Source organism: Anabas testudineus, chromosome 12 (genome assembly GCF_900324465.2).
Source record: "Anabas testudineus chromosome 12, fAnaTes1.2, whole genome shotgun sequence".
NCBI lineage: Eukaryota > Metazoa > Chordata > Actinopteri > Anabantiformes > Anabantidae > Anabas > Anabas testudineus.
In genome coordinates, this window is record NC_046621.1 from 7735878 (window position 1) to 7750685 (window position 14808).

Here is a 14808-nt window from a genome sequence, read left to right on the forward strand (position 1 = left end):
ACAATATCACAATGACAACATCAGTTAGATTTTTACCATTTTAACTCTGCATCCTTCATGTGCCGTATAACATGCACGATATACATGGCCGTGAAACACTACATTTGAATTAACCGTCGTGTGCTTTTGCTAGTTTTGTGCATTTTAGAAATGATTTGCTCTCAAAAGACGGTTGATGAGTGTCAAGTACAACATGATTAGAACCTATTATGGTCACATATTCAGTTTCCTGCAGCAACGGATGGTGATGAGAAGCTGGAGGAAAACTGCTACCAAAGGAGTTAATGGATAAAGATCGATTTGCAGCAACTGGTTGGGTTATTGAGCACGTCTCTCTGCTCCCTTCATCCAGCTAGTTGCAAATAGTGGCAGTGCATTGAGTTCTGCAGCAGAGCGTCTTATTGCTTAGTTGCCAACAAGTAGCCAAATACATCAGTCATCATTAACATACTGGACACAACATTTGCCAACTGTACTGTGATGTGTATATATGAGTTTCTAGTTGTTTTAATGTAAAACATTAAAAATAAAAATATATGGTCATCATAGTATTGCCAAAATACCAATCTAATAATGGCCTGGAACCACAGCTGGCCAAAATATCATTATATTAGGAATAGTAGCTGTTAGATAGTAGTATATGGTTCATTAAGTGTGGACATACTCCAGTCATGTACTGTACATGTATTTTTCTGAGATTTTAAATAAGCAGACCCCACTTTTATACCATAATGCATATATTTCCCTTGAATATTTGATCACAGTTATAATTTGTTATTTATGACATGTATGCAGACCTTAACAGAGACCTTTATCCTCCTGCTAGCTCCATTCTTACATCAAGCCAGTGTTTGATGTGAAGTTTGACGGTTAGATTTAATGCAAGCGTGTTAAGCATATCTCTAACTGGACGTTTCCCTCATGATAATCATTATTTCTATAACTATAATCCGTCCACAGATAACTACTTCATCAGCTAAAAAAACCTTGCATATGTAATGTGCAATCTCTAATCACGAACCTCTAATTTGCATGTACAAATTCTTTTATTCAGTCTCTTATTTAAACTGGTTATCAAACAGATGCCCTTCATATCCTAGCTACACTTTTTATTTACATTTTTTATAATGACTTTTCTTTTCTCATATGCTACATACAATGGTAATATTCTTTAATGAACAACAAGCAATGTTAAAAACCCATTTTGTTTCCTCGTATGTTCAGAGTGGCCGTGTCTGTCAGTGCTGATCTGGGCCCCATTTGTTTTAAACAGAAACAAGGTGTAACATTTGTCCGACTCAGGTCTTGAATTAGTTTGGATGAACCATCTGTAATTGGATAGAGCGAGGGAAGGCTGATTTGATGTAGTCTGCAGATTTGCTGAGAGAGGCTGCAGCAATGTTTAATTCAGCAGGCTGTAGCCACAGGAAGAGAGGGAGCGAGGCAGTCAGGAAGTTAGGAGGGATGAAAAAAGAATTTAGAGGACAGAAACATCGGGTCTGAGATGCCATTAACCAGTGAGACAGAAAGGTGCTAAAAGTGTGTGATAAAGAAAATGTATAAAGGCGCTAGAGACATGGAAGGGAGTCTGGTCAGTTCAGTATCAAAACAAGGAATAGGGGAGCAGACATGTACACTGGCAGCGAGGTCATAGTCAAGGTGAGGAAGGCACGCCACACTAAAGCACTGGAGTGACTCAGAGGAATCACAAACCACATAGCCAAGTGCAGTTCTCTCTCTCTAGAAACAACAGGAGCATCTATTATTAAAGCCTTCTTTGAATCTCATCATAGGTGTATTTAAATGACACTGAAGTTTGGTATATGTATGGAAATGGATTCTACTGTAAATAATAAAGATAAACAATATCATCTTTGGAATAATTTCCACAGATAATAATAAGCCAGTCTATTTCCTACCAACATCTACCTGCATTTCTTAAAAAAAGTATAATAATAATAATGTTATTTCAATAACGTTATTGCTGTAGAGATATTCCTACAAAATGTACACAGCTCATGAACAAGGATGTTGGCTGTCTTCACACTCACACTCTGGCTGAAGACATGAAATCCACTTTGCTGACTGAAGATGCAATCTCTTCCAAACTCGCCTCAGCCAATCAGGCAAACTGAAATTTCTGAGCTGACCATTTATTTCCTAGTAAAATCTAAATTTAACACGAGGGACCTACTTTTTTGTGATTATTGCTGGCTTTGAGGTATATGGACATAACTGATAGAGGGGAAAAATCTAATCAGAATGTATAAACATATGACTACTTGTGCAGTATGACACATGTAATTCACGAAGGAATACAGCACAATTTACTCTAATCTCTTTTACGATAATCTTTCTCTTTTACTCAAACAGAAACAGACAGACACACACAAAACACAATATTGTCCTGGAGCTAAACTGCAGTTATGATCACTGGAGAAGTACTGATACTTGGTGTTAGTCCGCGTTTCTCGGATGTATACGTTTGTGAGAATCAACAGAGGGTGATCCGGGGTGCGATTCCATGCAACTTCCTGTCTCTATCCTAGTGGTAAAAAGCCCCCACTGTTGGACAACTTAATTACTGGCAAAGACGGGATGGTAATTAGAGGAGAAACAGGAGGCTAGAAGAAACTGTCAGGGTTAAGTACTGACTAATTCACTGCGTGGGACGCCTGCGCCACTCTCCCTTGAGAATGGCAATGCAACACCACAGAGCAACAAGCTTTGAAGAGTAGATACTGGAGCAGCCATGTCTCATATAACCATTCCTGTAATGTGCTAAGCTGAGGTGCTAAATCATACTAACTATACTATTACATTTTGTGCAGTTTGTTCTCAGAGAGTGTCTGTAAAAATGAGCAATTAGCCAGCACAATTCTTACACTCGATGACTACACTTTTATTCCACCAAAGTAATACCTACAACTCACAAAGCAAGTACTCTCTGCAGCTGCACTAATTTTTTAGTTAAAATTGTAGGATTTAAAGATAATGAAGACCCATTGTGTTTTTTCAAGAGCAGACGCAGAAAACATAATGATGCTGAGTAATGAGGAAGCTCAGCTTGTGGAGCTGTCGCGACAGTTTGCTGTTTTTAATTTAATATTTTGTGAAAGAACGTTTATTTTCCATATGGTGTCTCATATGGTATGGTATTGACAGTGCTTAAGCTTAAGTACAATAAACTAGTCAGCTAACAGTCACCAGAGACCAGGTTTGCAGCAAAACAGCAGCAAAACAGAACAGGTGTGTGCAGGTTGAATGCTAGTTTTTATGAATGACTAGCTCCACATTTTCGGGCAAACAAATCCCAACATTAATGTTATAATGAATGAAGCTGTTGTCTTTTTGGGCTTTTTACTGGAAGTGAAAATGTACTTTAAAATGGTAATGAGAATAAATGTGATTTGTTGCTTCCATCTCTCACCTAGAGTCAGTACATAACATTTCTTCTAAACACCTCAGCAGAAGTGTCTCTCCTCGTCTGCTCCTCCATCCTGCAGTCAGAGCACAGCTTTTTTTTTTTTTTATGTTTTTTGTTTTGTTTCGTTTTGTGTCTGCCTGTGTGTGACCTACCTGAACACCAAACAGTTTATTTCAGGGCTCCCGCAAAACATCTGAGTCAGTTCACTTCCAGCAAAACCCTGAAAATGTTGGGTATGTTGTTTATGTCAGGTTCTTCTGTATTAGAAAAATTTTGAAAGGTCACGTTTAAATTTCGTTTCAGTGGGGATTTTATTTGTGCGCTCTACCTCAATACTGTGGCGAGTTACAATATTATGTAGTGGTGATCCAGTGGCTTAATGGCCACTCGATGTATGTTTCATTTGTGTGTTAGCTTATTTAGAAATTTGTTAATAATAAAAACAAACAACAAAAAAAATCACATTCATGACTGTACAGATTGGAGTTTGCAGCGTGGATGAAAAAAAAATAAAAAAGAGAGAAACAGCTCATGACCCAAAGTATACCACATCATGTGTCAAACATAGTGGCAGGTCTGGTTATGCATGGCTGCCAGTGGAACTGGCACACTGGCATGTATTGAAGATTTCACTGCTGACAGAAGCAACAGGATGAATGCAGAGTTGTGCAGGAGCTCAGATTTAGACAAATGTGTTAAAACCCACCACACGGCATTTCATCAAGCAGCAGGACAACAACCCTAAACACATCAGAGAGCTTTTCGAGGGGGCAGTGGTGGAATATCCTTGATTTCCTTGACTGAGTCAATCATGTGATTTCAGTCAGGTTGAGAATGAATTCATCTTGCTATAGACCAGAATAAAGGCAGAGAGACTTCACAGCTGCACCTCACAACTGTGGCTGCACTGGTAGAGCATCAGAAGCCGTCTGGTCTAGTTCTGTCTACGGGTCAAAGATTTCAGTCACTGTCTTCAAAAGTAGATTTTGCCACAATATTATGGAATTATAAATATAATGATATTATTTGACTTCAAGTCAAATAGATTTTAAATCACTAAAACTTTGGGCAATAAGTGTTTAAGGCTATCGTTACATTCTGATGTAGTATCAAATAGTTTAATTCTGCTGAAGCACCCAAAATGTGCAAATTCCCAAATACTTATAGTCCAAACAGTACCTGAACTATTACAGAAGCCCTTCAGTTACTCCTATCATTATGTTTATGTTCAACGTGGTAGCAAATGTTAATTCAACTCTATAGTAATTTTGTGAGGGTGCAGTCAGTGCATCACATTAAAAGGTGTTTCTAATGCTCCAATGACCACTCCCATTTACATTCTTGATGGACTGATAACATTAGAGTTACTGAAGTTCTTTCGGGCTGTCTCCCACACCGTGTGTAATGGGCAATGAAGCGTTAGAATGACAGAAAACATTACATCAACCTGATGTGTCATTTAAGACTCTTCAGGTCAAACTGACCCTGTGGAAATCAGTGGAAAGAAAGGCTTTAGCATGAGCACTTGACGGACAACAACTTGTATTACATGTTCTTCAATGCTATGGGAATTCAGGTTGAAAACAAAATATATATATATGTTGCATATTTTTTTTTTCTTTTAGCAAATGTGTATAAGGAAGCTTGATAAAAGAGGACAAAGAGTTAGCCAGCATGATATCCTCAGGAAGGTTGTTGGGATCTCTAGGGGCTCACACAGCAAAGGCCTGATAAGTGGGTTTAACAAGTAATGACATGTTTCTCATTTTCAGACTTGAAGCACTGAAGCAGCAATGATATTATAGATTACCACTGACTTGTGCTTGCTTGCGTCCTCTATAACACTTGGCTCGATATCAAACAGCTAGAGCGTCTTTTCCAAACACAGGAAAATATTCGGGCTCACATAATTCAATTCAAATGTACATTGTTCAATTCAAAATTACACACTACATTTAGATTTAATCATAAGCCCTAATACCACATTATATGAATGTATCACATTGTTCTGTATTGAATGTGTAACTCTCAGCATGCAGCAGAACCTAAACTAGATGGCATAGTGGCATCCTTTTACAAGCTTTTATAAGCTTCCAATACAGCAGAAGGTTCTCTTGAATAACACTTGTATTGGCTTTCTTGAATTTGATCTGCAGCCAAAGGTTTCTTTTTGTGAAGGATCCATCGCTGTCCAAGGTGCTGAAATCTATCCTCAAGCATCTTATTTGCCTCAGCACTCTTCACAGTTTACACTGCATTTCCCAACAAGTTGACAAAACAAATTCTTTCATGTGTCTGACTGCCAAACAATATCCAACAGATTGTATTTTCTTTTCTGAAGTGAACCACATACAATATCAATGTCATGACAGTGGCAGAAGTTCATTTAATACCCTTGAATTAAAGACAGTGAAGTAAATGTAAAAAAGGTTTATTTCTGGCAGAAACAAAAATATGAGGGGGATTATTGAATTGGAGCTGTTTTTTTACACTCACAACAAATGCAGTACATGAAGATCATCAACATAACGCTGTTTTATTTGGGGTGTGACTGACAGTTATTACAGGGCAAATTGAGTTCAGCAGGAAATGAATGGGATACAATAAGCTGCATCTAGGGCACTGACAATAGCAGTCGTTTCTTTTTACCGCATGAATGCCTTGACCTTGGTACTTTTTCGTTGCATCTAGAATGAGAGAGCCCAGTCTGTGATTTCATTACACATAAGGTGACAAAGCGTTTCATCAACTGTAAACAGTGTACGGTAGGCAGGAAGACTTTTACACGAAAGTGGAACTGTGGGAATAGATGGATCATCTTCCGAACTGCGTTTGAATGACCTGTGAACAGGATTTTCAAAATGAATTTTACGAGTTCTTCTTTTTGTAAGAGAATGCCTAATACATGATCTTTTGATACTCTGGCATTTCAGTTGTCTCGTCAGTGTCTGTCCTCCCATTATTTGTTATGTAGCCTTATAATCATTCCCAATTCGATCCTTGCCCACACAGTCGGGCTAGTTCATCAGCAGAACCTCTCACATTACACAGTTAATTAGATTCAAACACATGCTTGTGTCACTCAGCCCGAGCGTTTGCTTCCGGCACCATGTCCCATCAGATTCTTGAGATTAAAGTGAGTTAAGAGATTGTTTTTGATTAGATCCATTTTTGTTTCATTGCCTCATCACAATTACATAGAGCACTAACAAAGCTATTATGTCAGCAATCATATTCCATTTAGGCAATCACATTCCATTTGCTGATATATTCCAATTAATGCTTAATAACTTAGTGTGAATATGGAGTTTTAGGTGTTGCTGTGCTGGAAAATGACGATCAACAATAACAGTTTCACTGTTTCAATATACATTTCCCCCATACAGTATAGCCGGGGAATAATGTAGTTTTAAGTTGGTAGCTGTGCTTTCACTGATCAGACTTTATTGCATTAACTGTGTCATAACATCAGTAAGTAAATTAGATTTATGCTGTTTATTTCCCTTTTGCCTTCACTTGAGTCTGTTGAAGATTTCTTCTCGGGTCAGTCCATTTCCTGCAGACGTGTAATTAAATAAAATGACGCCCCAGCCAAGATACTTTCAGATAAGCATCACACCAAATGTACTAGTGCAATTAATGGAAAGAAAATTCATTTGCAGAATCATTTAATTGTTTTTACCTTTCTCTACTTGCTACTCTATTATATTGCTTGCAACTAGTTTTACTGAATTAAACAGTACAACTTTTCAAAAGCGAGACTGTGAAATTAGGTTTCGCCACCTCATATCATAACTAAGCCCTCACGCTGTAAGGCGGCCCTTTTTATTTCTCTGTCAATGCTTTAATATATACAGCATGTATATATTTTTTCACAGTAACCTTGACATCATAGTTTCTATACAACCGATTATTTCTCTCTCTATCTGATCCACCTCGCTTTCATATGCACTGACAACAATATGGTCATTATCAGACTAAAGCCACCATTTCACACAGATGGGCTCTGCAGGCATCAAGAATGTTGCATGATGTCACTACTTGGAAGGATGATAATAAGGGGGGAATTGGGCCAATTCGACTATATACTGAGATAATTTGGTCACCACTATTGTGCCAGTTAAATGAATAGCATGAACACTATTACCCTACTGCATTAAATATCTTCTATCCTATATAGTAACTTCGAGTAACTTCTTTGTGTTTCATAACCATAAGTTATAAGGCAGTTCAATTCTCTACTAGATCATATTTTTTTTTGAGTGTGCATAAAGAAACCAAATGCATCTGTGCCTCTGTTAGATAGTGTGTACGGTATCATCATTAACTTGACAGACGTGTGGGAGCATTGATGGTGAAAGCAAGTCACTGTTAGCATGCAACTGATTTTATCTAAACCCATTAGCTTGGAACAGTTACTTGGTTATTTTTACATTGCCTCTCTGTTGATGGTATCTACCTTTTTTTTAGCAGCACTATAACAGAATTTCAAAACAGTCCCTCCACTTTCCACTGCCGTGTTTAGCAATCTGGCCCATTCCTGTATTCAAGTGAAAATAAATGAATCACACACAAGCAAACAGTTCAGGCCAACCAAAATAACACCCCACCTCTTTGTGTAAAGTGCTCCGTTGTGCACTGGAGCATAGGATTAAGATTCATTCTATAATATTTTGTATGGTTCTTGGTGGCTGAAATTCACACAGGATTTTAATAGTATCTCTGTCTGTTTGATTTATTACCAGGCTTTGCCTCCTTATTATCACAAAAGGCCTGGGTTTTTTTTTTTTTCTTTCATTCTGTCAAGATGTTGCATAACACTATAGCAGCATGGGAACAGGGGTTAGGACTCAGAAAATGGGGGCCCTGCCCAAAGAAATACAATTATTATTGAACAACAGGGAGCACAAACATGCAAATAAGATAAAGTGTAAATAAATGGTGAGAGCATTGCCCACATTTTTCAAATTGAAGCAATTTTTGCTGTCCTTTTTTATGTTACAGACCCACAGAAGAACGCAAAGTATGCCATTCTTCTAACAGTGTTGTGATCTGTCCTTGTAAAGTTGCAATGAAACGTTATTCAGTAGGTGTCGTCACATGCTATTTAGTCACTGGTAAATCACTTAAAGTGGAAACATAGCCAAAAACATTTAAAGAATGTGGTTCTTGATAGTAGCCTTGACAAGTTGTTCTTTAAAGAAGGCCGCCTCTGAAATGTGACATGTGCACCTTCATAAAGTCTTCTGGTCCACATTGTGATCTAGATGTAAGAACATTTATTTAACATCCCTGGAAAAAAAAAAATCATATCTACGTAGATGAGATAGTGTAGCACTGTTTCTGTCTGGGAACAGCATGTACAGAATGAAAGGGAATAAGTCAATACTGTGTGGGAAGACAAAATCTCTGCACAAAGTCATTCATGGGGGAATTACCATTATTGGATCAAAGTCTCCCCCTGTCCTAGCCGCTTGCCAGCATTTTCTGTTGAGCCCTTCATGGTGCACAGCTATCAGTCAGCTGAGCATGACACTATAAAAAAAACGTTTGGCAAAGATTCAATCAGTGTTGTCTTAGGAATGTTTAATGGGCTTTTGTAAATAATGTAGGATGCTTTAATGCAAAATCCCCATGTGTAGGATCATGTGCTAATTAATTTTAATAAAACTGTATTATAGCCCCGTGTAAATGCAATCATTATGGTGACGGTACTCTCCCCTCTACTGCCACTGTCATTTGGCAACATAAACCTTTACAATTTCTTAAATTTGTTCATTCGTTAAATCTTTCCACAGCATCATCGTCACCTTTCACGCTGTCAGACATAGGATTTTGTCACCCCTCTTTCACATCACACTAAAAAAAGGAAGTGATACAAATGGGACAGAGTAGAGTGAGTTAGTAAATACAACACAAGGGCTGAAAAGATGCACGTCCTTCACTACATTTGTTTTTGTGCTTTGACTAAGCATCTATTCTCATTTTTGCAAAAATAAAAAATGATAACGTGCGACGCCTGTGTCATGATCGGCTTTTACTGAGAGCTTCCGGTGATTTCTGTTCTGTTTTTCTTTTTTTTTTTTTTACCTTTTCCCCTAATGGTTGTTTTGATGGATCATTGTGTTTATGCTAATCACACCACTGCTCCATTAGCATAAGCACTGTTTCTGTACCACTATACTACAGTAAAGTTAATTGTTTTATAAACACAGAAACTGTGAAGTTAGTAAATGACCTCACAGATTGGTGAGTATGCACGTGTCATAATCCCCCATAGAGAAAACAGAGATTTCTTTTTTACAGTCCCTGCAAAACTGACATGCATATAACTTTAGCTCAGCTTGAGTTGGTTTAAACTTTTAGGTTACGGATTAGACAGATGGCAGATGATGTCTCTACTTCTTTGACTGAGTGTTGGAAAATGGAAGGTTACTGTCTGAAATATTTTCTTATCTGACAATATAATTTACAAAAGTGGATAGTTCAGTATGATGTTGTATTGTATCCTTTTTCAACCAGCAATTGAAGTATTAGTTCATCTTTAACAAACAAGTAGTGGAACAAATGGCTAAAAATGAAAGGTTCATCCTTCATCAAAGCGTAAAACCGATGCTGTCTGTTCCTCCTCACATCAACAGGAGCAGACATTTTCTAAAACCACTGCACACAGCTGTGGTTTTTAATGAAGTTTTACATTTCACAAACACCATGAAAAAAAACTGGACTCTGAGCTGAGACATATTTTCTTAGGTTAAAAAAAAATCATTCATGTGGTTTAGCAAAAGCTTATTTAATTTCTGCTCTATTGTTGCAAAAAACAAAATGACTACTAAATTATATTCATCAAACATGTCATGGAGTTTATCGTGCCCATGATTGCACTTCTGTTTCCTCTGTTAGCTTAGGGTTAAAGATTTATACAAAGCCACATTTGTACCTTACACTGAATGACAACATCTAGTGTGCAAACATGTGGTTTTCTCTTATGTAGAGCTGTTTTTAAATTCAAGTATGTACCATGGGGATATGGGCAAGAATAGCAAAACCGACTGACTCACCACATATGAAACATGCACTGTGTGAAAGGTGGCGTGCAAAACTGGATGACTCTAGAGTGAATGGGAGGGATGAAGTAACTGCCAAGCACAGTTAGCCCCCATGGCTGCAGAAGATTTCAGTGGACAGTAGGAAGCAGTGGAACAACAGGGTTTACAAAATAATGTAACCCTAAATTAAACATGCATTCAGCACAATCAATATTCTAACCTTACATATACCGAGCTCTTCAACACGATTAATAATGTATCTTTATGCATAAATAAAAACCTTGAGGCTAAAAATAAAGATATGGTGCTTTCTTGCCAGATGTTTTATGATTTTATATCAATATTAATTAATATCTAATTTACAGTGAATCTTTAGTCTTGCTGACACTTTTTAATTTGTTATCAGGATGTGGTATGTTATTGATTGGTGCTTCCACTTTTCAATGTAACTTTCAAATAAGTCATAAACACTATTGAAACAACGCTAAACAGGTACTGTTAGCCTGTTAATTCCTTCAAACTGTATGCATAATGTTTACAGCTTACTTCTGTTACAGTATATAATGCCCGTCTAAAAAAGTCACACACTCAAATAATTTGTTGGACAGTCTTTAGCTTTCATTACAGCATGCATTCGCTATGGCTTTGTTTTGATGAGCTTCTGCAATGTCACAACATTTATTCCCATCTAGAGTTGCATTATTTTTTGTATTGATGGTGGGTGAGCCAGACTGTGCCTCCAGCCCATCCCAAAGATTCTCAAAGGGGTTAAGGTCTGGACTCTGTGGTGGCCAATCCATGTGTGAAAAGGATGTGTCATGCTCCCTGAACCACTCCTTCACAGTTTGAGCCCAAAGAATCCTGGCATTGTCATCTTGGAATATTCCCGTTCCACGAAGGAAGAAAAAAATCCCTTAATGGCATAACCTGGTCATTCAGTATATTCAAGTAGTCAGCTGACCTCATTCATTGGGGACATAACATTGAACATAGACCTGACCAACTGCAGCAACCCCAGTTCATAGCACTGCCCCCACAAGCTTGTACTGTAAACACTAGGCATAATGCCAATGGGATTATCCCATGTGATGCTCTTACCTATTTGCTTGGTTCAAATCCAGGTGGGGACTTTTTTGAACGGGCAGTTGATTAATCATTACAAGGTTTCTAAGTGTACAGGAAATACAGAACATGATAAGGTGGTAAATGCAAAAGCAAGTTTTTTTTTTTCTTTTGTGTTATGACCCCAATTCCAAAAAAGTTGGGATGCTGCTTAAAATCTACATAAAAACAGAATGCGTTGATCTGCAAATTTCATAAACCTATATTTTATTCAAAATAAAATGTAGAAAAATAAAATGATTGCAGCAACATGATTTGAAAAAGTTAGAACACAGCCATGTTTACGACGGTGTAGCATCCCTTCTCCTTTAACGTCCTGTGGTTGTAACAGCTGTCTGTAGTGTAGCATTGTCCAGCTGAAATATGCAGGGTCTTTCCCGAGAAAGCTACATATTCTCAGTTTAAACATTTGATATTTTCTTTCTCTTTTCTATTACAAATAAAATTTGAATTTATGAGATTTGCAAATCATTGCATCCTGTTTGTATGTATATTTTCAGCGTCCCAACTTTTTTTGGATTTGGAATGTAAAACAAACAAAGCGATTCAACTAAAAAAAAAAAAGAAAGATGTAAGATGTGCGATTTATTTCATTGTCATATTTATTTTTCTACAGCAGGTATATCTTTTAAATCTTCTTTGTACAGCACGGAATGCCACCCTGTTGCCCTTCTTGACAGCATCTTGTATTTTTCAAATAAAACCAGGGTGTTTTAATATCACTAGCTAATGTAAATTGTTGTTGTTTGCTTCATGTGAGGAGAAAATGACACAGGCCTTTTTTCAAGGTATTCTTTATTTTTACCAGTGAGTGCTAAAGTTCAAGCTGTTACTGAACAGCATATTCTTCTGAATATCTACTGTATTTTACTGTAAAGACTTTGATACAGTCTGATAGGAAGAAAGAGGTAAACATGAAGCCAGTATGACAAGATCTGCAATTCCTGACACTCCCTCTTTTATTGTTTTCTAATGTCATTTTTATGGCTCTCTAGATTGTGTTGTCTCCGGGTCCTGCTGAGTTAGTTTCGCACTCTATTAATTAGAGATTTACTTTCAACAGAACTGCACCTCACTTTCCTCTGTGCTGCCTGACTTCCACTTTTTTTTTTTTTTAATCTGGGCTCCAGCGTCAGGATCAACAAAGTGCCTGCGGTGACACACTGTATGATGGTCTTTTTCTGCCCCTGTCAGAGCTTCAGGGAATATTCAGTGGATGTCAATACAGTCTAGCTGTAATTGAAGCAGACAACATTGTGCCTGGAAGCTGTTATGACATGCCATATTCACACTTTCCATGCACTGTACCATGATATTCACACCTGATAACTCATGCACGATGTGTTAAGCAAAATAAAGTAATGCATTACATATGTATTGTAACATGTGGGCTTTAAAGCTTTCTATGAAGTAGATGGAAAGTGAGTAGGTGATATTAAGCACATGTAAATGCACTCTGTAAAGGTAACAGTGATTTTGTATGTTACTTGCATTTCTTGACATGCATCTGTGGTAGTAGGCATTTCTGTAACTTCCTTTTCATGGAAACAATAATATCCACTTGTTCAGGATTAAAAAGCCATCACAGTTTGGTTATAAAACATTAGGGACAAAAATGCAATGCTTAGATTTAGAAAAAAGATGGTTTAGACCTAGCATTGTCTTTTGGGTGGTGGAATGAGCTACCCACTTCTACACGCTCAGCAGCCTCACTTCAGATTTTCTAAAACCTACTGAAAACAGAACTCTTCCGAACCTTTGTCTGCACTTCCCAGTGGACAGTACTTTGAGTTTCTTCTTCTTGGCTTAGATATTTTGCTTGCCTTGTACCTCACTTGTAAGTAACTTTGGATAATAGCTTCTGCCAAATAACTAAATGCAAATGTAAATGTAACTGGAGGCAAACACATTGACTTCGGGCTAGTAGACTACACTTCACCTACTGAAAATAACTCTTCAGAATTTTTCTCTGCACTTTCTGCATTATTGACAATTGCCTCAGTCCAGTTCTTCTTATTATGCAACCTGTTGTATTTGTTTGTTTATTGTATTATTGACTGGAAGTGGCAACTGCATTTAAACTTCAGATTAGTGTGTTTACTCCTCAATTCTAGCATCTAGCAACACAACAAGATGACATTTTCTGTAGGCGATTTAGTTGTAGGCATCTAATATCTGGCCACAGTAGGTCAGCATTGAGTGAACATGTATTAGTTGAGAAAGCTGGTCTCCTTGGTTAATATTAACTTTTTTAGTCAGTGATTGACTGTACATATTCCAAAATAATTGTAATGTATTCAGCCTTTGTTAAAATATAAGCCAACAGAACTTGCTGCCAGTCGAACATGTTTAGGGGTGATTTTGCCACCAGCTATGCTCTGTCCAAAAATAAATATCATGTTTATTAACTGTAAAGGGGTGTATCAGCAGGACATTCAAAAGTTGGTTGCCTTCTGTTGTTCTGTTCTTCATTCTGTGATCTACTGACAAAATGTAGAGTATACAGTAAAAAAAAATGTTTTGGAGAAAAAGATGATTGATTGATTGATTGTTGCAGTCAGTACAAACTTCCGTATCAAATATCACCCTGTGGTTCCCAGTGAAGGGCTTTCAATGTGAAGCAGCATCAGTAGGAAATATTCAGTTTGCATTAGCAGTAATGTAATACGACTTTGTTGCAGTGTTCGGAGAGTGAACAGTTAATAACAAGGATGATATCACTACAGAAAAAGTTGGTTGCATATATGCACCATTTCCTGTGAATCCCTTGTGTGTAGGTAAGCAATCTGACTAGAGCACTGAAATGGCGGATCCTGCCATCAAAACAGAAACTTGGAGTGGTAGAGAGGTAATTGTTGTTGTAGCACTGAGTGTCTATTATCAAAAAACTAAAAATGTAAGCATTACATACAACTTACAACTTTAATGTTTATCCAAAAAAACTTTCATCAAAACTATCATTAGATCATCATCATTACTGAAGTCAAAACAATGCATCATAATTATTATTAAAGTTCAATTTTTAATATGTTTTCATTCTGATACCTCAGTTATACATTGAATCCAGTCGATCCTCAAAAGACCACTGTCATGTCAGTTCGTAAACATTCTTGATTATTTGCCTCTGGGAAGGACAGAGTATTGCAGACACAACACACTGTGAACAGTTCATAACAAGATTTCATGCAAGGAATTCAAAGCAAATCAAAG

The 14808-nt window shown here is 37.3% G+C and overlaps 1 protein-coding gene across 3 annotated transcripts in view; it reads left to right on the forward strand.

Annotated features, from left to right (window-relative positions):
* brinp1 (bone morphogenetic protein/retinoic acid inducible neural-specific 1) overlaps positions 1-14808 on the forward strand; it is a 94393-nt gene that overhangs the window by 25531 nt on the left and 54054 nt on the right. The window contains exon 1 of one of the 3 annotated variants that reach the window (XM_026354024.1): positions 12372-12386. The exons of 1 other annotated variant lie outside the window; for it this stretch is intronic. The gene's annotated coding sequence lies outside the window, so the exon portion shown is untranslated. Of the gene's footprint in view, positions 1-12371; positions 12387-12497; positions 12507-14808 lie in introns of those variants that run through there. One more of the 3 variants, XM_026354025.1, reaches the window with a different exon arrangement.